Source organism: Lissotriton helveticus, chromosome 12 (assembly GCF_964261635.1).
Source record: "Lissotriton helveticus chromosome 12, aLisHel1.1, whole genome shotgun sequence".
Classification (NCBI taxonomy): Eukaryota; Metazoa; Chordata; class Amphibia; order Caudata; family Salamandridae; genus Lissotriton; species Lissotriton helveticus.
In genome coordinates, this window is record NC_136073.1 from 664,842,210 (window position 1) to 664,859,611 (window position 17,402).

The window sequence follows — 17,402 nt, forward strand, 5'->3', positions numbered from 1 at the left end:
AAGTTACCCTGCTACGACAAGATTTCCGCAAACTAACGGAGAGGGTGACCATGGCAGAGACCCGGCTGGGTGAAGCGGAGGACGTGCTCACCACACTGAAGAGAGGCATGGCGGACCTTCAGGCGTCGCATAAACAACTCCAATGGAAGGTGGATGATGCCGAAAACAGGGCACGCCGCAACAACCTTTGCTTTGTGGGATTTAGAGAAGGGATTGAGGGGAACAATACGGCGGCCTTCCTTCACGCGTGGCTGCGGAAGACCCTCCCGGCGGCGCACTTTTCCACCTGTTTCATCATAGAGAGGGCGCATAGGGCTCTACTTGCAAAACCTCCGGAGGGGTCTAGGCCCCGACCGATTATTGCTCGCTTCCTGAACTTTGCAGACTGTGATCTTATTCTGAGGGAGGCCCAGAAACAAGGTGACATACGGTTTGAGAATGCAGTGATCATGATCTTCCCGGATTACAGCCAGGAAGTCCAGAAGCAACGACGCTCCTTTGACTCGGTGAAGGCGAGGTTGCAGGATTTAAAACTACAGTACATGTTGCTCTTCCCAGCAAAGTTAAAAGTCATTTATCAGGAGAAAACGTATTTCTTCACGCACCCTGATGATGCATGGCAGTGGCTGGAGGAGCGGGCTCCGCGGAAAGGACGGCTGAGGGAGAGGCGAGAGGCGCCCGACAGGCCCCGGAACATGGAGACCTCGTGGGAACTGCGGAGGCCGAGGGAGGCTGACGGCGACCCCATATCCAAAATTGACGCAGAACGCCCGCATAAGGTGACACTCGACCTCCCCTGAACCTGGAGGCGCGGCAGGGTCCAGATACCGCTACCTAGAACGGAGTGCTAGATCGGAGGGAGAAGAAGATGCGACCGGAAATGCTTCTGGAGAAGAGGACACTGAAACGCAGTCAGTGCATCCGCTGGTGGCTGAGATCCGAGAGATGGAGCGAGATGCAGCTCGAGAGAGTGGGGCCTCCCGGGATGTTAACCATGATTGCGGGGTACTATGGACAAGAACACATTGGCTCGGCTGGAGTGCATGCAAGTTGATACACCCCCTACAAACTTTCTTTTCACAATTGTTGGATGTATTTTGTTGCTTTCCCTGATTTTAAGGTGGAAGGGAGTTTTGTTAGCTCTTGGACTACTGTCCGGGAGATAGGGGTTAGAGGTTTCTTGAGTGTGGGCGACAGACCTTCTCTACCCGGAAGTCCCTAACAATGATGGCAGCAGAGATGGGGCAGATGGGAGGGGGAGGTGGGGTGGTTGGGGGAAGCGGGGAATGTTTGCAGTTATTTCATTGTTGGTTTGGGGAGGGGAGTGGCAGGAATGGGATGGGGTTGGGGGGGATGGTGGGGAGGGAGTTTGTTTAAGCTTGTCATGTCAAACGCATGCTCACGAGACCTGATAACCCAGTCTGCAGGACACTGGCTACACAACACCATTACTACACAACATGTGCCCCGATAACCCTAAGAGGATGGAAGGGTCCTTAGACGGACTACGGGTCCTCACTTGGAATGGTAATGGCCTGGGATGTAAAGTCAAGCGAGGGTTAGTGAGCAGCTATGTGAAGAGGTCTGGGGCAGAGGTCTTGCTCCTTCAGGAAACGCATCTGAAAGGCACGAATTGCGCCTTCTTGGCGAGAGGCCGATACAAAGTATTGGCCCATGCAGGCTTCATGTCTGGCTCACGGGGGGTAGCAATCCTGATTAAACAGTACCCACTCATGCACATAACACAAACCTGGATTGATCCACAAGGGACTTACGTTGGGGTGCGGGGCCACTGCAAGAGGAAGGAATACACGTTCATATCTGCATATGCCCCACCCAAACTCCAGACAGCCACGCTTAGGGGGATTCTAGACATACTTCTCAACACGTCTGATACGATCCAGGTCCTGGGAGGGGACTATGATGTGATGGACCCCAGGGCGGACAGAACGGGAGAGAGGGATAGGCCTAATGCCCCAACCCCGTTGTATACCACTATGGAAACGGTGGGATTGGTCGATGCCTGGAGATGGCTTCATCCAGTCCGCAGAGAATACTCCTTTTACTCTGGGGCACACAAGGTGTACTCCCGCCTTGACTATATATTCATGGCTAGACACGAATTGTGTCACGTAGATGTCGCGGAGTACCAGGCGCGGGGTATCTCAGACCACTCGCCTTTGTTGCTCAGGGTGGGAGGCCGAAAAGATCGCCGACCCACGGTGCTACGACTGACGGCTTGGGTCCTCCAAAATGCAGATGTACTGAAAGGCCTACGGGCAGATCTGAAGGTCTGTATAGCCGAAAACGAAGGGTCGGTGGCCTCCAGGGTGACGCTGTGGGAAGCACTGAAAGTGGTAATGCGAGACAGGGCTCATGCGCGCCTAGCCGAAGGTAAAAGAAAGACCCAAGCAGAAGTGGTAGCCATGGAAACGCAGATGCTTGCTCTAGAGCAGGAACATTTATCCACCAAAGACCCAGGAACACTCAGACGACTGGCGGACATACGAGTCCACTATAAACATCTCCTAACAGGAGAGGCAAGGATGCAGGCCCTGGCGACCCTGCACCGACTTTACGATGTAGGCGATAAGTACGGTCGGCTCCTTGCGTGGCTGAGCAGGAAGGAGAAGGATGCGAGGTGGGTGGAGAAGGTGAGAGACGGACTAGGGAACTGGGTTAGAACGGATGACCAGATAGCCGCTGGCTTTGCGGGTTACTATGAGACCTTCTATGAGGCAAGGGCGTTGGGGACAACGGAAGAGGCCCTGCATTATATGGCGGGTATAGATTTACCGGCCCTGGATGATGCGGATCAACAGGACCTGGAAGCTGACATTACAGTAGAGGAGATTAGAGTGGCAATGGCTAAAATCAGGGCGGGGAAGGCGTCGGGTCCAAATGGCTTCCCAGCGGAATTCTTTAAGAAAAGGGCGGATCTCCTGACCCGCCATTTATTAGGACTGTTTGTGGACGCGGAATCGGATGGGATATTCCCATTGGACCTTCGTCAGGCGACGATTATTCCAATCTTTAAAGAAGGCACGCCACCTGATGATTGCTCCTCTTATCGCCCGATTTCCTTCCTTAATGTGGAGGCGAAACTTTTCGCTACGATCCTAGCCCTTCGCATCCGGAGGGTGATCTCTGGCCTCGTGCATCTTGACCAAACGGGGTTCCTCCCTGAGAGGGTGACTAGGTACAACTTGAGAAGAACACATAATTGGCTCATGGAAGTGTGTAATAGAGACGACCCCAACTGGTTCCTTTCCCTCGATGCCGAAAAGGCATTTGACGCGGTCCACTGGCCATTCCTGGAAGGGGTGCTAGATAGATTTGGCTTTGGCCCAAAATTCAGAAAAAAGATAGGACTGCTCTACACCGACCCTAGGGAGAGAGTCCGGGTAAATGGCACACTCTCGGAGGACTTCCCCATATGACGGGGCACATGACAAGGCTGTCCCCTGTCCCCATTGTTGTTCGCACTCTCCATAGAGGTAATGGCCTGTGCGGTTCGACAGAACATGGATATCAGGGGCTTTAGCATACAAAAGACAGACATCACAACCGAAAAACTCTCGCTATATGCGGATGATGTTCTGTTGTATATCACAGAACCAGAGGTCACTATACTGGAACTGTTCCTCGAGCTTGATCGTTACGGGTCACATTCCGGGTATCAGATCAACTGGCATAAATCCATTCTCTACGACCCCCAGGGACGCGAGGGAAGATACATACTCCCGGAGAGGTTGGAAAAGGCTTCGGAGGGGTTCAAATATCTTGGGGTGTTCATCACGACCAATAGGGAGCTCTCCTATGAGAGGAATATTCGACGCGTGCTACACAACTTTGTTGAGGATGCAGCACGATGGAAGCTGCTGCCCCTGACGCTCTTGGGCCGGGCGGCAATGTTTAAGATGATCACGCTCCCCCGGTTTCTATATGCCTTCCAAAAATATATTTTTTTCCACTACAGGGCAGGGTGTTCAAGGTTATCCAGGGGGAGCTCAGGACCTTTCTATGGTTAGGGACACAATCTAGAGTGGCACTCTCGACCCTGCAACGACACCAATATAATGGGGGTATCTCCTTGCCAGACCTGGAGGCCTACTACTGGGCGGAACATCTGGTCGCCATCAATGAATGGATGGATGCATGCACCGGCCACCCACCCCACATATGCATTAGAGAGACACACCATGGAAGCACATACTTGCCTGCATTACTTATATGGGGGTAAAGGGAGGGCCAGACTGTTGCCAGCCACGAGACTTACACTTGGGATATGGACAAGGGCGACACGAGCAATAGGGTGGGATCGTAGGTTAACCAAGCAGACTCCACTATGGAAGTGTGCCTGGCTCAAGGAGATTAGCAAATTGAAAGGGTTCCGGAGTTGGGATGCTATTGGCATGTCGACCCTGGGAGACGTGATGAAAAATGGGGTGTTGCAAGCCTTCCCTGCATTACGCAAAGAATATGGGCTCCACCGCACCCAATACTTCAAATATATGCAATTCAGAAACGCTTGGATGGCGGAGGGAGCTTTGGTGGAGGCGCTTCCAGAATATGCCCCTCTATAGGGCCGCCTACTACAAGAAAGCATTCCTAGCAAGGCAGTGTCCCTTACCTATAAAACAATAATGAATAATGGGCCAGACAAACTAGGGAACCTACGTGCCACGTGGGAGCGAGAACTGGGGGATATGGATGAAGTGGACTGGGGGATGGTCTTGATGCATCCCAGGGAGGTAGCGGTTAAATCTCGACTGCAGTTGATTCAATTTAAAGTCCTCCATAGGACCTACTTTGAAAGGGCACGACTATATAGGATTGGGAGAATACCGGACCCGAGTTGTTTGAGATGTAACACGGGGATAGGTGACTTCTATCATACCCTATGGGCATGTCCACATATACAACTCTTTTGGGGGGCGGTTCTGGCAGAGCTTAGGGGAAGTGTTAGGGATCATCATACCCTTAGATCCCAAACTAGTGCTACTAGGAATGACGAACGATGTGGATCTGGCAAGACCATTGTTGATCTTTCTTGTATTGGCCTTGGTGGTGGCTAAGAGGGATGTTGCCAGGAAGTGGGGGGCGCCAGACACGCCACAACTTGATGAATGGAGAAGGGGGATGGACCTCTATATGGCTGCTGAGAGAACTACGTATAAGGTGAGGGGATGCCCTAAGAAATTTAGCAGGGTGTGGGGTAAGTGGAGGAGCTATCATGGGCTGGATTGAGGGTTGTGAGTCGCATGCTGAGGATGGACTCTCTACCGCCATGGAACAAAATGAAATAGAGGGGATGGGGTCGTTTCATGGAGGGCCTAGAATGGAATGTTTCACTGAACTATTGGACAATGTGACAATTAGACTGGAACAGGAACCAACAAGAGCGGATTGGGGGGCGGGGGGATGGGTGTGTTGCTCGACAATGACATGCTTTATGTTTGATTTGTTGATGAAAAATGCCAATAAAAATGTTTAAAAAAAAAAAGAATGGTACAGATCATTAAGTGATGATCCCATCCGCAGTATCGGGGAAATAAAAATAAAAACTTAAATGGGGATTGGATGCAGGAATATTGGGACCAAAGGAGTATGAGTACTTGAATAAAACAAATACGCGCACTCCGGTAATATATTTTTTACCAAAAATCCATAAAAATAGGATGGATCCTCCCGGGAGACCGATCGTCTCTGGGTGCGAATCAGTACTAGAGCCATTTGCCAAATACGTTGACATCTTCTTGAAGCAGTTCATTAACCAAGTACCTTCTTATCTACGGGATACGACTGACTTCTTGAACAAAATCGAAGGTCAATCATTCAACAGCAAATCGCAGTGGCTAGTGTCGTTTGACGTAACATCGCTTTACACACAAATTCCTCAGGATGAGGCCCTTGAAGCAATGGAGGTCTACCTTGAAATACGTACAAGACCACACAGAGTCCCTACAGCGCTCATCTTAGATCTGGCCCGCATTGCACTGAAACGGAACTACTTCAGATTTGAGAACACATTCTATATGCAGGTGAAGGGCTCAGCAATGGGGTGTCCATTCGCACCTGAAATGGCTATATTGTTTATGGCCTTGTTTGAAAAAAGATTTATTAATAATAACAATCCTTTCAGTGAATGTATCACACAGTGGTATAGGTATATCAATGACATCTGGTGTGTGTGGAGTGGTCTCGAGAAAAGACTAATACAATTCCATGAATGGCTAAATACAAGACACCCAGATATCAAGTTCACCATGACAAAAAGCCGCTCAGCATTGACATTTCTCGATGTAGAAGTGTTTGAAGAAAACCAGAAACTAACAACAACATTACATCGGAAATCTACTGATAGGAATACCATTTCACACTATCAGAGTTCTCACCATAAAAATCTAAAAAATAATCTACCATATGGACAGCTATTAAGAATAAGGCGCAACTGTGCACGCAAAGAAGACTTCATGGCTAATGCATCCATCTTTAGTAACCAACTTAGGGATCCAGGTTATGCCCGCAAGTTGCTGGAACACGCTGTCAAAAGAGCTTGGTACACTCAGGGAGACACGTTGCTAACCAAAAGAGTGAAACCTCCAATGGAAAAACTTGTATGTGTATCCACGTTTGTCCCTCATACAAACAAATACAAGAAAATCATTTTAACAAACTGGCACCTCCTAACATGCGCAAAAACTAAAATATTGTCCAAAAGATAATTAGAGCCGATTTGGGACGAACACCAATTCAAGTGAGTGATCTGCATACACAGTGGAATTTACCACCCATTCAAGGACACAGAAAGTGTGGGAACAGTTCAGTCTGCAGTATGACGATTGAAGGCCACAAGTTTACACATGATGGCATTAAATGGATTCACAATGAGTTTACCAACTGCAAAACGAAAAACATCATTTACGCAATTAAATGCCCCTGTTCCCAAATATATATCGGGAAAACAACACAACAGGTGAATCAGCGAATTGTACAACATAGATCGCGCATAAAGAATCGCGTTCTGACCTCCCCGATGGTACATTTTGTCAGCCACAACCATTCAGAAAGAGACTTTCTATGGACCCTTTTATCCAGCATTAAACCGCCCCCCTCGTGGAGGAAATATGGAAAATATGTTGGTCAAAAAGAAGCATATTTAATTTTAAAGTTTCACTGCACAACAAAAGGTCTGAATGACCTAACCGAGTTAAATCAAGCACTAACTTGAGTATTGGCGTATGGGACCGTGAAATTAATCGCACACAGATTGGCTATTAAAATTCACACAAGTTCCAAAATGCCATAGGTTATCAAACAAAGTTATGGCGATGAAGCCTTGCAACTACATGTCCCATAATCCAAAGGAGCATGAAACAGGAAGTAGATACTAACATAAGCAGGGACAGCACAAGCACCGCATGTTGGGTGCTTGCTGAGAGACGTCACGTTTGTATCAAGACTACAGGAACATTGCTGAAAAGTAAGTGAGGTCCTACGCTTATTTAACACGATTTGTTCGGGCTAAACAGTAATATTATGATGAAGGGGGATGGCCAGATACGCGCGGACTGTTTAACTTTATAGAAACACAGGAATGCGGAGCAGCTGAAATGCTCGACCCGCGTTGACAAACCGAACTTTATAAATATGCGCAATGGCACAATAAATAGGCTGCAGTCGCAAATATGAGAAAAAGACTATATTCAACAAACATGAACAATTAAGTATTAAAGGATGGAAATGCAGAGCGGCAACTAAAAAATGTCCCCGTTTGGTTTCACTAGGAAATTATGATGCTCCAAACGTCAATGAGGACGTAATTTTCTTGGCTGAAGAGGAATATTTCCAAAAACTAAGAGAAATGTCACAGAGAACACGTCCTATGTTACAAACAGTGAGTGAGTTCGTTTGGCAAAAACAATTAAAATAATCTGTTTTTTGGGTGAATTGAAAGCGCCTAAAATTATTGTTTGCCGACTGTGTTTGAAAACACCAATACAAGTGGGGAGTCATCTGAATACAACTGCGAAGACTCCAGTAAGTTTTTTCAAATAATAAACATGACTGAGCTAATATCAGTCTGTATTGTCAGACTTATAATACTCACACTCATACAATCAATTTGATTGTGTCCAGGTACAGAAGACGGACTAACAAGAGAACCACACTACAAAATATATAAGGTACCCATAAACTTTGTTGAGTTTGCCCATTGAAAATTAGAGAGAGAAGGAGGTAAAACGTGTGCAACTCATTATGTATTATTATTTTGTTAATTATTGGGATTACACTGTGGTCCAAAGCCCTGATGATAATCCCTTAAAATACAGGGGGATTGGAAACGCGTCGGCACGTACATAATTGTCTGCGAGGGATCAACATCGAATGGGACTCTAGTGAGGGTGTTGATGCACAAAATATACCCCGAGAGCAAACTTTATTTCAAAAAACTATTTTCCCCGCAGTCTGCTTGTCATAGCGTCACACAAAATTGTAATGAGAGAATAGTCTTGTCGCTGCCAGGCATCCATTGAATTTTCGACTGGTGTAATTACATGATGTGATTATAATGTTTTTCGATAATGTTCTTGGTATAATGAATTCATGAAAATATGTTTTTTTATAATATTCTTCAAAATGTTTTGAAATGCATATTACATTGAATGAAATGTGTATTCCTCTGATGCTCTTAGAATGATGAACTGTTATTTCAAATTAAGTTAAATCAATACAATCATGAAAGCATAGTACAATGACTCATGGCATTGTATTTGGAGTCTGCGTAATTAATTAGCAGTACAGAAATTGGTGGCCAGGAAACCCTTTATCAAAAAACGAAATGAGTGGCAGCAGCCCTCCCACTTTCACCAATATACCAATGAGCAAAAAAGCAAAAGCCAAAGAACTAAGATTGAATGCTGGGGCCCGAACATGGATCCCCCTTTATTAGATAGGGGTCAGTGGGGGAGGAAGGCGGTGCCCAATGACAATTCTTGACATTATGTGTGAATATTTAAACTTTCAGCAAGAGCCGGAGACCAGGCGTCGAAGCCTGCAAAAACGCAACCCTATAAAGTCAGGTGAAATCTAGATTTAGCTCTAATTATTATTCCACAGAGGGCAGGGTAAAAGTCAGCGGTATATGTGGGTAGACAGAGTCTATCCACTATTTTCACAGGGTGGGCAACATCCACCCTGCCAAGAAGCTGGGCCCCACTAATACATACTGAACTGGTCCCAGTCTAAGTTTCAGACACTGGGACATATTCAGCGGCGCCTGCATGTTGTCTGCGGCGAGGGAATATTGTTTTTGGCCCCACTGGAATTTAAGATAACAAACTTTGAATTTAAGGGGCTATGAGGCCTCCTTTCATTTGAGTATCCTGGCTGAGAGCTATCTGGAGCCTCACACCTAGATGCAAATGCAACGGAGGGGAAACAAAGCCACATAGCTTGTCACTTCATGGGTACTTAAGAGAGGAAAGGTTTTGACTTTGTTCAGTCCCTGTATATAAGCGATATGCATGCCCTGTAGGAATGTCAAGTGTGTTGGTCTGTCCCAGTATTTACACAAATAATTTCATTGCCACCATTTTTTTGTTGAGGTTCTTACATCTTCCACTACCCATATCACGATGTTTCACAACACCAACATTACTGACCGTTTAGCTACTGTACTGAAGGAAAATTTGGATTTGGGGGTTGTTTTGAATGTTTATTTCTGGTTTATAATTAAATTTGCCTAAACAACGCAGTCGGCCCTAGGATTGTAGGTGCAAAGCCATGCTCAGTAACTTATAGGTTTTTCCAAATAAGGCCAGCCCTCTGGGTTGTAGGCAACGAGCTGTGTACTTTCTGTATCTGGCTGTAATAAACAGAATTGTTCCATAAATATCACTATTTTGTTTAATTTCTTTTATTGCGCTACTCATTTTAATGCAGTGTGCCAGAGCGCTTAACATAACATGTACACAATACATTGACAATAAATCATGCAAATGTGTAAATCAATGTACAGTACATAAGACCATGATGGTTGCAAGGTGTCAGAGTTGCATGTCCTTCATAGCTCACTGTGCTATAGCAGAAGGAATACAATTTATGACCTGCAAGTAACAAACGGATCTTTGTGTTAAAAGCAGAAACCTACATACCTATCTAACTAAAATAAAATTCTGCAATCTGCATGTTACATGATGTGATTTACAGGAGACACATTAACCCTCTATGCTACTTTGATTCAAAACTGAGACTAAACAAAACACAGATGTCTCCAGCAAACACGATAACCTCCAGAGTTAACTTAAAAAAAAAATAACTTTATTCAGTTCTTCCAACAAATACAATGCGGTTGTACTCAATCTTAAACATATCCCCAACCATTTGTTTACATTTAGTGGCGGAATCCATAGACACATCAATAATGCATGTTTATCTACAACATAATGTGAGAGTAACATCATACATAATAATTGCATCACCCTAATCTCAACCATACGTTTCGCTGTTGCTATCAGATGTATTATTCTGACCATTTCCATTTCCGATTGGGTTTAGAATCTCCTTTCATAAATCTGCCCAGATTCACTTACATCCCTTATCCAGTTCTCCAATGATGGGGCTCATGCGGTCACCTAGCATATAGCTACCCTCCGTTTGGCCAGTACCAAAGTTAATGGTAGCAATTTTTAGGCCATTTGCCATTTCTTAGTGTAGCAGGGTGGAGGGGATCACGTACGGTACAGACTGGTGGACCCCTGATATTCATTCCGCCCCTTCTCTGCTTCAGAACTCCTGGGAAGCGGAGTCCGAAGAATGGTGGAACCGGCAGGACAGCAGAAAGGAGGACTATTCCTTTAATTCGGAAGAAGAAGCCAGAGAAGACACGCCCCCCTGTGACTCGCTGGTTTGCCTCAGCGGAATCACTATGGAACAGGTATCAACGCCCCCCTGTGACGTGTGGCCGAGGGGAGTAGACAAAAATCCGGTAGAAGAGAGAACGGCGTGTCCCGGCACCTCGAACGCGGAGAAGAGTGGAGAGCGAGGAAAGAGCGAGGAGGACGGAAGAGGATCGAGAACGGACGTAGGAGCGGAGGAGAGGAGCGGCACCTGGAGGCCCGCGATACCGCGCTGCGCCCAGCCACACCCCAGGAGGAGGAGGAGTGTGGCTATCACAGGTGCGTGACCGTGTGTCAGGCTGGTGGGAAAGGCGGGGAGCCGCAATGTAAACGTGTATGTAGCGTCTCAAGCCTATCAAAACCCCTTTGTGTTTACCCTTCCTTCCCTGACCTGCTCTACCTCCCACATAACCCTCACTCGTGCTACACTGTATATAGCTGTGCACACTCACTGGTGTCCTCACTGCCCAGGGTTTCCTAGGGAAAACGTAAAACTTGGACAAACCCCCTAAGAGGCTGTCTCTTTCTCTTCCGCATGTGGGGTTGGAATCCGACCAGAGAAAGAGACTCTCCAGAGGAAGAAGGACGGACGAGTCCATGCAGATCCCGAGAGCTAGCTGCTACTTTGGACCCGGCCACCCTAGCACGAGAGAGACGGTCACAAAGAAAGAAAAAGCCTTTCATTAAAATAAAACCCCAGTTACCTCGCTCTGGTCTCCGTGTCCCTCCTTCTGAACCGCAACACTTAGGCTTTGGGATCAGCCCCAAGAGGCAGTGCTCTGGTTTAGCCTCCAACCTCCAGAGTTATCTTACCGTTATTATTAATCCTTGAGATTTAGTGGGCACATAAAGTAGAGGTGGGCAAGGCCAGAAACTAACAGGGAGAGCTGAGCCAGAGGTAAGACAAGGGTCTCGCTCGGCTCTATGAGCCAGTGCATGAGCCGAGCCCTGAAAATGTACACTATGTAAATCAAACAACAAACATCACTTAAAATATGAGACTATGAGACCATCTCTTCAAAATAAAATAAAAACGCATATTTCTTTATATAGTGGTAGCTTTGGGATTATTATGGCACTGCACAAGAAGCACTTACTAAAATTAATGTAGACCCTGTACATGGCCCTGATTATTATAGAGCAACATTATAGTCTAATAAATCACACACAAGTTTTTTTGTACAACTGGTAATCTGAAATCACATATTTGAAAGGGATTTCATACCAAATAATGCAGAAAATGGAGCTTTGATAGAATAAAAAAATTGCCTAAGATCACACAATTTAAGCGGGGAAGCCACAATTTATCCAGGCTTTGAAGGAATCCGCTAGTAGATGGGTACATATTGGTCTTTCCTTATGTTCACACTTCGTATTTTCCTCTGTGCGCATCTTTCTGTAGTTTTTATATAGCTTGAACTTGACTCTGCGGTATTGAATTGCTTTACATGAGCACCATTTACATCACACAAGGTCCTATTCATTATTTATAGGCAGGAGGAGAATAAGTGATTTGCCGAGAATCAAGGGATGTAGAGCGATGCCGAGACTCGAACCTGGTTTCTTAGCTCTTAAGTCGGCAGCCCTGGCCAGAATGCCACATCTTGGGTGGAGGGAGGGTGGCAAGCAGAAGCCACATGGAATCTCGATCTCAAAACAAGCCGCACTTCCAGTAGGACTTTGGGCTGAGCCAGAGCCACGCTTCAGGCTCGAGCCTGGCTCGGGTTTTAGTGGCTCACCCACCTCTAACACAAAAATCTCTGCATCAGGTGACTCAACCACATAGGAAATTTTAAAATGCAGACTTTTCAACCAATTAAGCAGAACATATTTTGGGTTGTCCTGGTATTGTTTATGGCATAACCTACTGGTGTGCCAAAGAAGGCTCCCGTGGTATGAGGGAGTGGCTGAGTTCACCTTGCCAAGTACTAAATAGAAGCCCTAGTGGAAATCTTGAGAGACCAAATCACATTTTCATGGTGATCGTCCTTAACGGGCCAGCCCGATGAGTGACCATGATTTTGAAAAATGTCATACAGAAATGTTTATATCTAGCATTGTATTGATATGGATGTTCAAGGTCCATGATATAACTATTTTAGGTGCATTAATATCAAGAAATTGCACTTCCTGTGTCTTTTGAAAAATAAATACAGCCTGAAAATGATTAATTCTCAAAACCAAGTTTGGTAGTCTCAAGTGACTTCATTGCTTTGATGCTGGGGTGGGGAATAGGTCTGGGTTACAGTATTTACACAGATGTCATCAACACTTAACCTCAGTGGGTCCCTCAACTATGTAAAATGTGAACTCTTGTATCCGGCATCAAGCTTGAGTTTTAAAATTCACTCTTTAGGAAGACATTAAAAAGAAGTGGGGCATCGGGGCTGTGTCTCAGTAGAAGGTGCATTACCGCACAGGACTGCAGTTGCCAGTTTGAGGTTGGCATATGGCAGTAGAAGACAGGGTGGGCTCCAACTGATTGGACCTTGCTGTCCCCCAACCTGACCCAATGTTGCAGAGTTTGCACAGCCAAGATGCATTTCAAAGGAGCCTTTGAAATGTGTCTGTCTTGTCTGTGTCTTTGAGTTGGAACAGAGTACCCTTTTCTCCATGTTTTCCAACCACCTACTGCCACTCGCAGAGATGGTAAGAAGGCGCAAAAGGTAAACTGCAAAAGGGCAGAGCGGTCTGGGGTAGACCATGCTACTGCGGCAGAAAGCTTTAGTGGGCCCATTGCCAGGTGCAGCTCATGCAGGGTGCCATGCTGATCCACTCTGCCAGTCTACTAAATGTTCACCCAGGGCAACAGGCACACAAAGAGTTCTGTGAAGTGGACTGAGGCAGGTCAGCACCCAGCAGCCATTGGCAAGGCACAGTGAAATATTGACCCCTCCTTTGAAGACACTTTCCAGCAGCATGAGAAGCTGAACGAGTCTCTCTTAAGAAAAGAAATGTGTTCTGGCACATGATGGGGAGTTGGGGGGGGGGGTGCAATGGAATGGCTGCAAGTGGCTAAAACCCTTTTAGCCCTATGGGCGTTACGCACCTGTCCATAGTCACATTTCTTCATCTATGGCCGTTCTTGTTTTTCACTCTAATTAGCTGTGTGTCGACTTGTGGGGGGCTGGCAGATATCAGCTTGTGCCGGACCCTTACAGCAGCAAGTTCTTCCATGGAGGGAGGTGTGGTAGCTTACCTAATGTATCCCATTTCCTTACTGGTCTGCCATCCACCGCAATGCGAAGTACACTCAGAGAGGAGGCTTGGCACGATTCAAAAGCTAGAACAAATACTATATACTGCCATGTATCTGGACCTGCCGTCTACCACAAACCAGGCACAATCTACAGTATGCACTGAAGCTGCAATACAGCTTGCAGAGGGAGCTGCCTGGGAGGAGCACTAGAGGAATTGTATATTCACTGCTCTTAATAACTGCCGAGCCACTTATAGAGTCTTGCTCCACAGCACTTTAAATTAAGTCAACACTACTTTTGGCTACATAAACCATTCACGATACGATTTTATACTGAACAAGATAAATAAACAAGCAATAACAAATCCAATAGGATTGGTCTTCCCAAGCTAGCACATTGGTGCTTTTTTTAAATGTATTTATTACAAGCATAAGGCACAAAAATAAAAGAATTTGAAAAAACTATACCATTCCCCAAATGCGGAGGATACATTCTTGAAACAAAAGTAATATAATAGTACAAGTGCTTCCTAAAAGGCGCTCTTAATGAAAATGATATGCTTTGTTGTGTCTGGGAACATTTTTAGAGGGGAAACAGAAGTACTTGTTATCTCATCGCAGCCCTGAGGTGTCGGTCAATATAGAAAAAAGGCCAAGCAGGCTAGCGGGCGTGTTATTAATGGTCAGGCAACATTGCATGATTAAAGCACCATTTATATTGGAAATCCCTGAGTATGTCTGTTTTGCTATACAACAGATTCCTTAGCTCCAATAGCACCGTGAGGAATGTACCAAAACTCACTCTCCAAAGACAAGACAGTAAAGACTTCAGGGAGCACCTGCAGGTATGTGGTATTGTAGATTTCTGTAATTTTGCTTGAAAAGTTGTTTCATGAGAAGACTGGAAAACTCCTGGTTCATTCTATCCACAGTCTATAAACTCACACCAGATTGTCTCTTTATTTTGATTTCTATTTTAGTTAGATTGATCCCAATCCTCCTTTTGAAAGTCACTGGATGATCACTGTGACTGACTATGTCAGTGGTGGCCAAGTGACTTCAGTAGAGAGAAACCCTTGCAATTCAGTAGAGTGGAGGGTCCATGCTGTCTGAATAATCAAGCGGAGTGAAGAAATGCATGCAAGCAAAATTCACTTTCTGATACCCAGGCTTACACTACTGGTTCTAATTGCTTCTCCACTAATGGTCACTCTCCAAATTGGACCAATGTTGATACCAAAGTACTTGCTCCCCACAACGTGCTGCGTTTAACTAACCATCACATATAAAGACAGCATGAAGCTGCTGAACGCACAACCCCCCCATGCATGGTCAAGTGGCCAGTGATCTACTAAACCCCACATTTGCCTGTAAATTCAGCTGAGATGGGGAATTCAGGAAGCTAGGATGCCCACCACCCTTAAGTACACATCCTCCCAGGCCGAGGCCGTTTTAATTGCTAGTAAATCGGTTACTGTGGTTCTGAAAATCTGGATTCATATAATAGTTCTGGACTCGAGAATTAAAACTTCGTCGAAACATGACGAATTTGGTATCAAAAGACCGAGAATGACGAGTACATCATGTACATGTATTTTCAGCCTATTCGAGTGACGATTTCACCTCGAAATCGTCACTTACATTCTGACCCCTTCATTCCCATTTATGTGTTGCCCTTTACATAGGCCTTAATCCAGTTGAATTTAATTCCACAAGGACACGTACTCCTTAATCGACTTTTCCCTGACCTCAGCATAAGTTGGAACCATTGCCCCAGGCCAAACTCGTTAGGTCAGTTCCCTCCCAGTGGCCGAGCAAGATAGCATCTAGGCTCAACAAACCATAAAACCATTTCAGCGCGCACACCTGCCATACCTCGCTCACATCTATCTCCGCTCCTTTGCTTCACTTACTTTATGGTGGGGAGGTGCCCGTTTTTATTAGGGGTCCAGTGATATCTGATGAAATGTTGGGCCTTGCCAAATGATTTGTTGAAGGCAGCGCGAAGTGAAATATGGACATGTCATCATGACTCTGCTTTTTTTTCTTTGTACCAAAATATGTTAACGATTTACTTTACAACCAAGAATGTTTTGCCCGAGGCCCAAAATTGTGTATAAGAAGAGAAGCCTGACTTTGTAAAGGTGTGCATTCTCCTGAGAACATACCCGTATTGTACTTCTAGGACACCTGTTACCTTGGTTGCAGCCAATAAACTAATCTTTGACTTCACCTAGAAGACTCTGAAGTTTCTGTAGGTCTGGATCAGGAAGAACCCGAGGTCTCTGGGTGTTGATTCCCTGGCACCGCTGGGTTACCGGTTCTGTGCCGGTTCTTAAAAACCCAGTACCTCAGTTGGCGCCCAACGTTTGGGGCGATTCCAGTGGTACCAGTCAGCCTGAAGATCGTGAGGAGCTTCGTGTGGAAATTCCGGAGGATGGCCAACCACCTCATCGACCCCTGCATGTCGACGTGGTCCGAAGGTCTTTGCTGCGAGGTTCCCCGCTTCCCGACGGCTACAAGGACTGCTGCCCTGGCTATCGCCCTGATTTGGACCCTTGAAGTTTTTGGTAGAGCGAAACACTGAGACGAGTCTTCTGGTGACGTCATCGATATTTCAGTTAAGTATAAGTGGAGCGTCTCCCAGTCCTTAGTTGGACTTACTTTGTGGTATCTTTGGGATACAAAGTTTTGTATTGGTACTTGCAAGCACCATAACCGAAGGACTCGTGTATTCACGAGAAATATCGTAATCGATAATCCTTTGAAGTTTGGAACTAGACTAGAGAGCGAAGATGCCTAGTCTTAGACTTGGGAATTTGTTTTGTCTTGGTGGTAATAATAGGGACTCCCGATTGGAGGACTCATGTCCGGTTCCTCCAGTTGGAACTCCGACTTACGAACTGTATGTAAAACATGGGGCAGGCCCCATCACCTACAACGAAGTATGGATTAAATACACTAGGAAAGATGGTGTTCTAAAATGGCCCCAATATGGTAGTTTTGATTCTGAAATCTTAGACAACCTTGAAGTTAAACTCTTTAAAAAGAAAGCCCGGCCGGCGATGTTTGACTCTTTCCGCTTATGGCGTAAAGAAGCCAAACAAAAAGAAATTAAATTAGCTAAGAAAAATAAGAGAGAAGGGGGACTTTCAGTAATGCAAGCTGCTGTGCAGTTTAAAGATAATGAAGAAGAGCAGATGAAAGAGCAGTTGCACAGGCAACGTAAAATGGCAATAGATAAGTGTTATCCAGTTTTGCCGTCTCTTCAGCAAGAGGCAGCAAAAGAGCGTGACAAA